General features: G+C 29.5%; 1 pseudogene; it reads right to left on the reverse strand.

The window, feature by feature from the left end:
- Positions 1–5,589: 5,589 nt before the first annotated feature.
- Positions 5,590–6,985, reverse strand: LOC111316364 (zinc-finger homeodomain protein 2 pseudogene; annotated as a pseudogene).
- Between the last annotated feature and the right edge of the window lie 6,065 nt (positions 6,986–13,050).

Consider the following 13,050-nt stretch of genomic DNA (forward strand, 5'->3'; position numbering starts at 1 on the left):
TAGATCAATGATCTTCACTTAAAGGGACCACTGAGCTAAGGAGGTAATTCACCTTACCATTTCTTTAAAAAGTCAAAAGGAATCTGGTCATATCAAAACCTATAGCTCTCTAACCAACCATGTCTATCATTGAAATAAAAACTGAATTAAAGTTAGAAAATATTGATACAATAGAAAAAATTCACTGTGAAGAGTTAGCAAATAAATTACCCCAATACTTCACCTCTTTGATAACTCTAAGGGAGGTTAGCTTACTTGTATCTATTACTGATTTTCCCCTTTTAAGAAAGTCTTTTATAATGTCTCACATCCTGAACTTGTCGTTAGTTAGAAAACCTATCCTAGCCTCTTAGAACAAGCTCGGTCCATTATTTATTTCCCACACCCCATTGACTTTCTCAATACAAAGGAAAAGGACTTTCCATGTTTTATTAAGTTCGAATTGCAAAAATTATTTTTCAAAAAGTTGTGATATAGAATCAACTTTTATCATGGGGATACTTCTTAATGGAAAAATATTTTTTAGAAATAGGGATAGTTGGGAAAAGACTTAACTCTTTGCAAAAAATTATGAAACCTACTATATACCTGAAATAATTGGGGATGAGTTGAGTAATGGTTAAATTGTAAGCTAAAAGAAGTTTAATGATAAAAAATATAAAGGGAAACTAAGGCCAGCCATAATAAAATCCTAATACACCTATATCTTATCAAACTTTAATGGGCTAGTGATCCTATCTAGAGATGTCAACATTATTACTTTATACCCCTCAAAAGAAAATTCAAATTTGAATTTCACAATTAAGATGTAATGAATGGAGCAGAGGCTAGGGCAGTCTTCAAGATTAGCTTAGCCTTTTAAACTCCTTATCACTTATTTTAGGGTTATGCCTAAGGGACTAGGAGTGTAAGAGGAAACTAATGAGTTCTCATCGTATCGGAGCCTTTTGCTCCTTATTCATTTTTGCCTTCCTCCCACCTTAGCTAAACCCTTTAGCTTGCGTAGCTCAATAAGCCTCATCGCAGGTTTGTTCAGCCTTTAGAGTTTAAAAAGATCCTTAAGCCTGAGATGGAGCAAGGGCCTCTGTGACGTCAGAGGAAGATAAAGACAATGCATAAATAGAAGGCTCGTCTAAGTCAGACGTTGACCTAAAACCAAAATTTGAGTTCAGATTATTAGATGGTTGGATAGAAATGTTTGTTGGTAAAGTCAAAAAAGAAGAAAGAAGGTCAGACAAAGGCACCAAACTGACTACACTTATGGGAACATGAAGGTTTTGAAGGTTAGAATCAATTGCCCATAAGAGTTCGTCCATACCATGATAAACCTTTTTACCTAGCTAGAGCATTGTCCTCAATTTGTTTTTGTTTGTAGACATTAGGTTTAACAAATAAATAGTTAGGCTATAGTTTTTTTTTCGCAATAACAGAAAAGACCTTGTCAACCGAAAGAACCTTATTTGTCATAATAGTTTTGAGAACTGTTAGATGAATTTTAAGAAATCAAATAAAACCAAATGATTCACCACCAATCTTTTTCGACTATGTATGATTGGCTACCTAAAAAAACTTATCTTTCTAATAAAATTTTAAAAACAATTAAAACTTAGTAAAAAGACAATTTTTTGTTTGGTTTGCAAAAACAAATTTGGATTATTAAGTACGTTTACGCATGGGAAAGAATTAGCACCCCTATAATGTTTTGTTTAAAAATGATACCAATTAATCACATGTTATCCTCAAGCATTGATAAAAAAGTTCTTATCTTAATATTTAAAATAACTCACTTAATTTTTTTATTTTGCAAAAGTCTTTTTTGGAAACATTTATTTAGGTGGCATTTCAAAAAAATATTTCTCCACTTATGATTTCCATAATAATACTTAAATTCTGACACAATATTCCTTTATAAAAAATAATAATTGAGAAACCCTTTAATATCTAGGTAGAGTTCTAAAAAATATCTTCACTTAGAAATTTTAGCTTTTATTTTTAAAATTTTTTTTTCAAAATTATATTTTTTTCATTTCACATTTAGTACTAACTATGATGCATGAAATGCCATATATGAAATAAAAGATACAGATAAAAATCATCAAATGCAATTAATTTATTTTATTCTATTTTTTCAAATCTTTTATTTTAGTACTTCTTACCAAAATTTCTTTAATAAAAATCTTTAAAATAGAAATTTTCCTTAATTTTTCAATATTTAGGTGGACTTTAGGAAAGTTAATCATTTATTTTAAAAAATTATAATAATCATTAAAATAAAAATAACATTTCTTGGTAAAATAAATATTTGAATTTTATCTAATATTTAGACAAGATTTTCCAAATCATTTTTACTTAAAAATATTATCTTATTTTTTCTAAAAATATCTATCCCTTTTTAGAAAATCATCATTTTTATCCCATTTATATTATTAAGCAATAAAATATATATGTTGTAGCTTGAAATAAATACACAAATAATGAGAATAAATAAATGATGCAAATAAAATAAAATGATGCAAATAATCAATGTAATTTTTCATCTTAAAAACTTTTAATTTGATTATTTTTAACATCCTAGTATTTTTGCTTTCAAATAATATTTATTTATAAAAATAAAAATCTTTGAGGTTGAAAACTCCCTTTAATTCTTCAATATTTAGATGAAATTTAAAAAAATTGATCATTCAGTTAAGAAATTCGTATAATAGATTTTTTTTTAAAATGAAAGTATGATTTCACGGTAAAAATAAAAATTTGAATTTCTTTTGATATCTAAACAAGATTTTCAAAGTTATTTCTACTTAGAAATATTATCTTACTTTTCTAAAAAAATCATTTTTAATGTTTTTTTATTTAAACTAAAAGTAAACAAAGATGCAAATAAAATTAGGTAAAGAAATTATACCTAGATCTTGGGATCGGTATAAATAAAAAAGGTTGATGGCCCAACATCAAGTGGGCCTCTGGTTTAAATAATCAATTCTACCGCTGATCGGGTCAACAACAGTAGTCGAGTTAGGTTATGTTAGGTTGGGTTGACCTATTTGGGTTCTTTTATTTCTGCTATAAAAGGCAAATATTTTTCTTTCAAATCATTTCCACTCTCTTCTTGAAAAAACTTTTATCTTCTTCCAACAGCTCTTCACCTAACTTTAACCGACCACCACTTTCGTTGCTAGTGCCATCTCTAGCCGTTGCTAGTGCCATCTCTAGTCGACATTTTTTCAGTCCAAAATTTCACCAAACGTTCTCTTTAATGCCTTCGTTACAAATTCGAGCTTGGATTTCCAAAAACACGCCTCTAAACTCGTAGATTTAGGATGAAACCTCAAAACTTCCAACTATCGAAAAATCCTATCCCACCGTTCAATCCTCTTGCACTTTTAATATGTTGTTCTCCTCTACCTGTCTACCATTTTAGATCGCCTTAAAGCATGTGCTATCGTGAACGCCACCCTATGCCATCGCTCATTTGTTGCCATTTACGAGACAGAAAACACCCATTTTCTTATCTTACAAGCCCAAAATACCTCCCCCAAAATGCCTTTGAACGTAAAAAATTCCAATGAACGAAACTCCCTTATTTCATTTCTATGATTTCTTTTTTTTTTTTGTTCAGCACTACTTCTCCCTTAACCCAAAAGATGTGTTTGATGTTTGTGGTGGTTGCTCTTCTTTTTTTTTTTTATTTCAGTTTCTATTTGGTTAGGGTTATTCGGCTGGGTCAAGGGATTTTTAGGTTGAGGAAAGGTTATTTTATGGTGTGTGGATAGTTGTTATGGCTGATAGAGGTTATGGGCTAGGGTTCTTTTGGTGGTTCCAAAAAGGTTTTCTATTGAGGAAGTAGGCTATAGGAAAAAAAGTGGCAAAAGAAGGGGGTTTGGTTAGAATGGAGATTCGAGTGCTTTTGTAGTAATGGAAATTGATGGTGGAAGCTTGACGGTTGTTTTGGTCAATATGTTCCGATTAGTTTATAGGCATTTGGAATCTTTTTTTGCTATATCCAAAATCCCCGTTTCATGACATTTTGTTCAACCATTATCCACCTTTAAGATCATCCCAAGACCAGGGAAAAAGGAGTGTATTGGGTAGAAGAAGGGTTGCTTAGTAGCTGAAGTTCAGCTACCATGATGGCTCATAGGATGGCTTTATAGTATGTGGGGTGGCTGTCGTATAGAGCACCATCCTTTAGTTTTTTTTTTTTTCATGTTTTTAGATTTTTAAATTAATTAAAATCTAATAATAAATTTGGGCTTCAAGAGAACTTTGGGCTTCACAAGGTCTTAAAATTTGATTTTCAAAATTTATGCCTTTAAAAATTAAACTTGGACTTTTATGGTATTTTTAAGTCAAATTGACCCAAAATTGACTTAGACTGGATTTTGGCGTATGCAAAAATGATTCAAAAATATTTAATTTGAAATAGAACTCAAACGAGTCTAATTAAATTAACATGTTTGAATCAATCTCAATTAGTATATCTAAATTAAAATTAAAATTGATTACGATTAAATTATTTTAAATAAAATTAAGTGTTTACTCTATCTTGATTGAGTTAACCGCTCTTAACTTTTACTATAAAGTTAGAAAAACTTAAATCATATGACATAATGAGAGAAAAGAAACGTACTAAAGTTGTTTGAGAATGAGAGGGTTGAACATAGAAAAGTTTGAACAAAAGAAGGCTAGGAAGCTGACCAACGAGTACAAGTAGATAATAAAGCAAAAAAAATGTTGGGAAGTGAAGAACTAAGGTCCCAAAAGGCCTTAAATAGCCAAATCTCAATTCGGATTGACGTTTCAAATTGAGCCACGTCATTATACTAATATTAAGGAAGATCTTCTGGCTTTTTAGTCCAAATTCAAAGAACCTCCCAACTTTTTGCTTCCTGCCTACATTTTTCTCTCTTCAATAAATGCGAATTTAGATGAATTTGTGACAAGTCCAACCAAAAATCCATAATTGTCACATCGATCATGTTGCATAAACGCTAGACTAGCCATGGCACATAAATATCATATCGGACATGTTACCATATACTTCTAATGTCACGTTAGCCATATGCATAATGTCATGTCGAACACACTGTACATACACCACAATTGTCACACCGACGATATCATACAAGCACTAAGTTGGTCAACTTAGTTAGACACCAACACCACCTCATCCACATAGGGTACGATCATAGAGATTAATTAGGTAGATCGAGGTTAGGATAATTATAAAAATATTTTCTCTATTAGTACAATGAGAACTCTAAAAGGAATCAATGCTTAACTAGTAGTTTGATTTTAACAATAACAAATCGACCAATCCTATTTTTCATAAGTCTAACACCTCATATTGTAATATGATGAAGGATAAATTTTTAGGGGCATTTTATAGCCTAAGAAGCAAAATAGACAATTTGTCCTAAAGTGTGAGTTATCAACCAGTTAGGGTAGTTTGATCATTTCGATTTGAGTTGACGTGTCAGATTAACTTGAATTCTCAAGACCTATGTCAGTTCCGTCATCTCAACTTTCAACCTAAAGACACATGAAAATACTAATTTGTCACCTCCTAATTAGGTTATTGACTATTAAATCAAGTTGAGCCAACAACGTTAGCCTTAGCACTGCCACTTAGAGCTTAGGTCACCCAGGCCCAACACTCTCATCCCATAGATATAAATAACCCTTTTTTTTTTAGGTAGTATTCATTCGATTTCGATATATCAACTTCCAAGTTTTCTCTTATCTCTCTTCCTAAGCATTGACTTGAGTATCGAGCAAAAATGTCGAAAAAACTTCCAGCTTTTACTATTAACCGACTTTACATTTTGTAATTTCATATTCTTTCCCTTGTCTAGACAACTTGGCACCAACACATGACATATAGGACATTGCTTGGAAAAAGAAATCTTAAAGGCAACTAATGATTTTATCAAAATTTAAGAATTCTAGTGAAAGATCTTAAATGAAATAAATAGATATATAGCTATTAGATAGACACAGCCTCAACCAATAGCAAAGATATTGTCTTTCTTTGCCAAGCTTTGTTTATTATTGTGCATCCACACCTTAAGGACTCTCCTCTTGATTCCGATCTCTTGGCAAAACTGCTGCACAACAGACTCATCCAGCTTTTGAGTTCTCCATCCAGCTTTCTCCGCAAAGTCGAGCATCTTTTCCTTTTGCACTTGGCTGAACTTGGTCCTAAATCTTTTCTTCACCTTTCCACTTGACATTGCTGCGGCTTGCCCTCCATCATCATTCTCATCTGTTTCTGATGGGATTAACCCTCCTTTGTCGGACATTATCATTGGCTGAGGTGGTTCTACCCTTGTAGAAATCAAGGTATCTGGTGGAGGGTACCCTTGCGGTGATCCCAGAATGTAACTGTGAGGATCCAAGATGAGTTTCCGCCCGACCGAGGAGTGGTAACAATCAAAAGGATAGTCGCATTTTATCTCTTTTCGATGGAAGTTCCGATGGCAGTTGCAAGCTGAGCACATGAGCGCCTCAATGGAGCCTTCTTCGCCATTTGGCATGAACTCTCCGCACCCATCTGTGGCGTTTCCTCCAATGGCTGCCGCATGGTTCTTGAGGCATTCCTTGTACGTCACCACTTTCTTGCTATTATTAGCTCTAACCGGGTTCTCTTCCACGCTTGGAGACATTGGTCCGCTGTTGCTGGGGGATAGTTGGACTCCTGTAGAAAGGATGATGTGGTCATTTCCTCCACCGTTTCTTGACATTGGCATATCTTTTCGAGGGCTTGTATTATTCGTCTCTCTCTCAAACACCATTCACCAGGCTGTAACTACAATAGAACCGAAAGAGGCTACGGACCCTCACATCGGATTCTCTGAAAAGATCGATGTTATGTTGAAGGGTGCTTCGTGTGATGTGAAAGACAAAATGTAGAGGCTGTGTTTCTTGAGAGAGTGAGAGAGATCATACATTTGAAATACTAGTGAGAATTTTACAAGTAAAGAGACTACTTTTTTCAAATGCTGAATTTTAGAAGTGAAGCAACAAATTAAGGGAAACAAATAAATAATAAAATTAGTGATAGACAAAGAAATTAAATGTGTAGACGTGTATTTAGTGGAGTAGAGCAACTACCAGTAGCTTATAAAATTAATGCGTAAGAGAGAGAGATGAACATGAAGAGATGAAATTAAGCATAGTTTTAATAACGGTAGAGCTGCTTTGTTTGCACAATCACCCATTCAACGCAGGCTATGGAGAAAATACACCTTTTTCAAAAAAAAAAAAAAGAATTTCTTAGTGTTTCATTTTCAGTGCCTCTGTCGATATCGTCTATTCATTAGCGATTGTATAAATTTTGACTAATATCTGTAACGCACATAAATAAAGGCGGTAGAAATCTGACTGACTTGAATGGTCGTTTGCCAAATCTATCTTACAAACCTTGATTCACAAAAATCTGAATAATCCAAATCTAGTCGAGAGAAAATGTTCATGATTCGCCAACTTGGTTGCTATTATGGTAGAGTAAATGTGCCAAAAATATTTATTCAAAATTCAAAGAGTCCAATTTATTAATCAAGAGGGACCAATGTCTACTTCAATACCATATTAAATTTTAAGTCAAATATTCAGCTTAAAACTAATTAAAATCATATTGAAGATGTTGTTGTATTAATATATCCAAAACATCTTAAATTTAAGCAATTAATAAGGACCAATTTTATTATTGTTGATAGACAAATTATTAATTTGTGTAAGATATTATTCATTTTAAGGCCTAAAAATTTTTTTTTTTTTATCTTTTTGAAGAAAAAAAACGTTTTAGCAAGTGAAATCCTCGGTGATTAACAATGTTGGATTTTTTCCCCTCAACTTTAGCTCCCAAGTCAAAGATATGAACTGTCTTGGGAGAGCACGGTTTCCCACATATGGCAACAATTCAGTGGCGTCTTGGGAGAACATGGGCCAAACTTGCTTGCTGAAGGGTCTTGGAGCCATGATGTCAGCTTACCGCGGCCTATAAAATAGCAGAGGTGCGATGATATCCGTTATGGTGTTCAAGTTATTTGAGTCAGCGCCTTGGACTTGCTTCGGGGCCTCAATTTTGTGGGTCCTAGGTATGACAATTATCACCTCTAGAGCTGGAAAACTGATATAAACTTGAAAATCCACTTGAATCAACTCGTGGCTGAATTCGGATTAATTTGGATTGATTAAAAAAAAGTAAAACACTTAGAATCCAAAAAATATGAGCTTCGAAAAATCAAATTTGTATAGCTCAAAACTGGCATGACAATAATCCTTTATGACTCGAAACTTTTACAATTTTAATTTGAAATTGATCGTATCCAAAACTCGTAAATGATTAAATCTATAATTTGAAAAAATTTAAATTATAATTATATAATTTTATTTAAAAATTAAAATAAAAAATAAATTATAACTTTTTTTTAATTAAAAATTTGAAAATTTTGAAATTGTCATCTAAAGTATATCAAATCCGAGGTAGAATGAATTTTGATGGAATATTGAAAATGATAAGGACATATTTGATATTTTTATCTTCTTCCGTGGGCATTTTTGGATTTGTAAAGTTTGCAAGTATTATTATTATTATTATTATTAGTATTAGTATTATTATTATTGTTGTTGTTATTGTTGTTGTTATTTTTGTTATTGTTGTTGTTTTTGTTATTATTATTATTATTGTTGTTGGGCTTTAGGCTTTGTAATAAAAGGATTTTGAACTTTGGATATTCTTTTGGCTATGTTCTTTCTTGTTTCTTTTTAAAATAAATTTTTTTAAGTTCTAATAAAGAATTATGATTTTGAATTATATAAGAAAATTCTATTAAGTTTTCAATCAATTTACAATTTTAATAAAAAAAAGGAAAAAAATGAAGGTGGCATAAATAAAGGAAAAAAATGGTGAATAAGAGAGATAGGTAAAGAATAATTAACATAAACCAAAGAAAAATAAAATATAAAACGAAGTATAATTAGCAACTTGAAAATACTATATAAATAATATTCAAATTAGAAAAATATATTTAAAGAATAAATCCATAATTAAAAATCTTTGAGTATTGAAGTAAAATATGCAATAAACTCTTTGTTTATTTGGATTTCCATAAATGTTGTTTTGAGTTTTTTAAGAAATGAGAAAAACCAAAAGAACATAATTCGGTATATTTTTTAATATGTTTGTGTTGAAAGTTTTAAACTCTATAATCAAGTTAAAAATTTAGTTAGTATGTATTATTTATTATATTGTTTTTATTTTTTAAAATATATTTAAAGAAATATATATATCATCCTTTTCATTTTGCTATTCATTTGTTGTTCATCAACTATGAATGAAATAATTTTTTGAAGCAAAAAATTATACATCCACACAATTAATTTTATTCATTTTTTATCTAAGGTTGATCACTCCTAATGCCATCCACGTGACGCTTCCCGATTGCCTTTTTTTTTTTTTTCTTCTGCCACACTTCTTTCCCCCCTTCTTCCCTAAATTAAACGCACCGTTTAGTTGCATTATAAAACTTTCATTTTTTTTTTCACTTTTCTTTTTTTCCTCTCTCTCTAAAATCTTCAATTTTTTTTTCATTTTGTTCTTTTATTTTTTTTTAATTTACATAATTTCTTTTTAAAAAACATATTAACAGAGATATCGACGTGGCATTTGAATTTGTTCTTTTTTGCCTTTTTCTTTTTTTTTTTTTATCTTATTATTTTTGAACTTCTCTCTTTTTTTTATATAATTTTTAACCATTTGGATTTTTTAAAAGAAAAAGAAAAGATGAAAGAAATGGAGACGTTTACCTGCCCTTACCTAAACGCTCTGCCTCCTCCAATTCTTCACGTCATTTGCTTCCCACCTCCTTCAATTTCCTTCAATCTTTGAGCACTTCTCTCCCACATGAACTTTTATACTTTCACAGAACAAATCGTTTGGTTTGAAAAAAAAAAAAAGGAAAAAATGGCATACATAATTGAGGTGCAATTATATTTATTTATTTAACTTGCAAGTGGTTTAATTCTTTAATAAATAAATATATTATAAAGATTCTAAATAGATTGAGTTTTTAAAAATTAAGTTGATTTTATTTAATAAGATATAATAACAAGAACTGTTAATATATATATTATGTCAATAAAATTTTAATTATTTGAAATGAAATAGATGTTTATAATAGAATATTTATTTTCAATTGATAAATATTTTTTGGGTTCGGTAGACAACATTTCTTTTAATAAACGTTGTCATTTGGTTACAAAATAAAATTACATTTGTGAAAGCAAGTGTCGTCTATAATCATAATAAAAGACGTTAAAAAAAATAAATATGCCTCCTATTATCATAATGGAAAGTATAAATATATACATTAATTTAATTAAACCGTTTGCAAAATAAATAAATAAATATATTATAAAAATGTTAAATAAATTGAGTTTTTTAGAATTAATTTGATTTTATTTAATAAAGATATAATAATTAAAATTATTAACGTATATATATTATGTCAATAATATTTCAATTATTTGAAATGAAACAAATGTTTGTGATAAAATATTTATTTTCGATTGATAAAACAAATTTTATTTGATAGGGACACAAACCTTTTAGAGAAAAATATTGATTATTATGGCATGATTAATAATATCACTAAGTTGGATTATTATGGTAAGTAAAAAGTTATCTTATTTTAGTGTGATTGGGCTGATGTGAATAGTATAATAGATATTAAGAAAGACTAGTTTGGCTTTACAATTGTGAATTTTTCTCGATTAATTCATACTAGACAACAACTCATCGATAAACTTTATGTTTTTTTCTTTTAAGTCAAACAAGTTTTTTATTTTGAAAACCCTAAATAATTGAGGTGGTATGTTATTCTTCGAAATACATTTAGAGACTTATTTGATATAGGATTAGATATCAGAGATGATGTTAAATATAGAACTAAATGTTCTTTTTCTTACTAAACAAAACTTGGATGAAAATATCTCCAGCACCTCTGCTCAATGAGTCAATGAAGATGTTAATGAAAACATTTATGAACCATGATGGATGACCCATATTTTATAATTTAAGTATTTAAAACGTAATATAATAAATGTTAATATGTAATTTATGTTGCATTCACTTTTATTTCAATTATTGAATTGTAAGTCATACATTATCTTTTTAATTTAATTAAATCAATATGTTCTTTATATATGGTTGCTTATGATTTCTTAACTTCTCAATGTCTTTATATATGTTCTTTATATATATTTTTTGTATATGCATTTTTATGATGCAGCTAAGCTACAATGTAGAGGAATAGATTGAAAAGAATACATATTAGAGATATTAGTTCAGAACCATCTATGACACTAGTTGATCTTGGCTATGGACTAAATCATTTGCAGGGGAATGTACATACGATCGGTTCTAACTCAGTCATTTCTAACCTTTCAACAGATATTGGATCTGACAATACGGGAGGTCTAGGTTTAGATAGTATCCCATCAATTGATTCTACTTTTAATTTGAATACAGGTATCGTAAACCCAATATTTAGATTTCGATTATAATGATTAAAGTATTAGTAATTTACATTCTTATTTTTTATTTTTTGCAGTTGATAACAATGGTTAATAGAAGACCAAAGGCCAGATAACTTTCATGGAATTGTTTGCACTAACTCCAAACGAGCGTATTATAATATTTGTAAACTCTGATAAGCAATCAATTGGTAAAAAATATCACCCGTTGGTTGGATTTCTAGGCATGATTGCCCGTAATGGAATGAAATTGCCTATTCATTATGAAACATAGCATAAAGTTCCAACAAAAGTTAAGGTCGATGCTTTAAACTTTATTGAGGTATTAGTATAATTAATTACATATAAAAATTAATTATTTTAAATTTATTTTATTGATTAAAATTTTTTTTTGTATTATTACAGTTAAGATTTGTACTTGAAATACCAACTTCATTTGTGCTAAAGTCATTGGAAAAGAAATGAAAAGACTATAAGTATAATTTGAAGAAAAAATATTTCGATCGAAATACTACTATAGAGGCCACAATGAAAAATGTACCCCGAAATGTGATTAGGTGGAAATATGAACAATTAGTTAGATTTTGGTTTTCAACAAAAGAAGAGATATTAATTTATAACTTTTAGTATTAGTTTTAATAATAAAGGCATTTTATGATTTAGGTTGGTAATATTTATATTTCTACTATATACGCAATTATATTTTATGACAGGAAAGAGAACAAATTGGGATTGGTAGCAAAAAGCATCAAAAATATAGTCACACAAGTGGATCAAAAAGTTTTACAAGAAAGCAAAAAGTAATAGTAAGTTTATGATATTAAACTTTTTTGAATGATTGAACTTAGTTTCCATTGTTGATATATGTGTCATTTTTTGCAATTTATGTTTGTTTACAACTTTTTGTGTCGTTACAAGGTAAAAATACAAATTTACAGTTATTGTTCTATTTTAATAGTTTTGATAGTTTCAATACATGATATTAAACTTATTCAAATTATTGAACTTAGTTTTCACGGTTGATATGAATGAAAAAGTTAATATTTACATCTATTTAGGACTTTTTATGCCGTTAATAGGTAATAATACAAATTTGTTGTTATTGTTCTATTTTAACAGTTTGGATAGCTCTAATACATGATATTAAACTTGTACGAATTATTAAACTTGCAATTGATATGTGTGAAAAAGTTGTCGTTTATATCTATTTAGGACTATTTTTACCGTTAAAATACAAAAATATAAATTTGCTATTATTATTTTATTTTAACAGTTTGTATGGCTTCATTACATGACATTAAATAGTGTCGAATGATTGAACTTAGTGTCTGTAGTTGATGTATATGAAAAAGTTACTGTTTACCTATGTTTAGGATTTTTTGGGTCATTAAAAGGCAAAAATACAAATTTGTTGTTATTGTTTTGTTTTAGTAGTTTGGATAGCTTCAATACATGATATTAAAAATTTTCGAAAGATTGAACTTGGCATTCACAATTAATATATGAGACAAAGTT

This window comes from Durio zibethinus, chromosome 24 (assembly GCF_047325235.1).
Source record: "Durio zibethinus cultivar Kanyao isolate XHJ-2024 chromosome 24, ASM4732523v1, whole genome shotgun sequence".
Taxonomy (NCBI): Eukaryota; Viridiplantae; Streptophyta; class Magnoliopsida; order Malvales; family Malvaceae; genus Durio; species Durio zibethinus.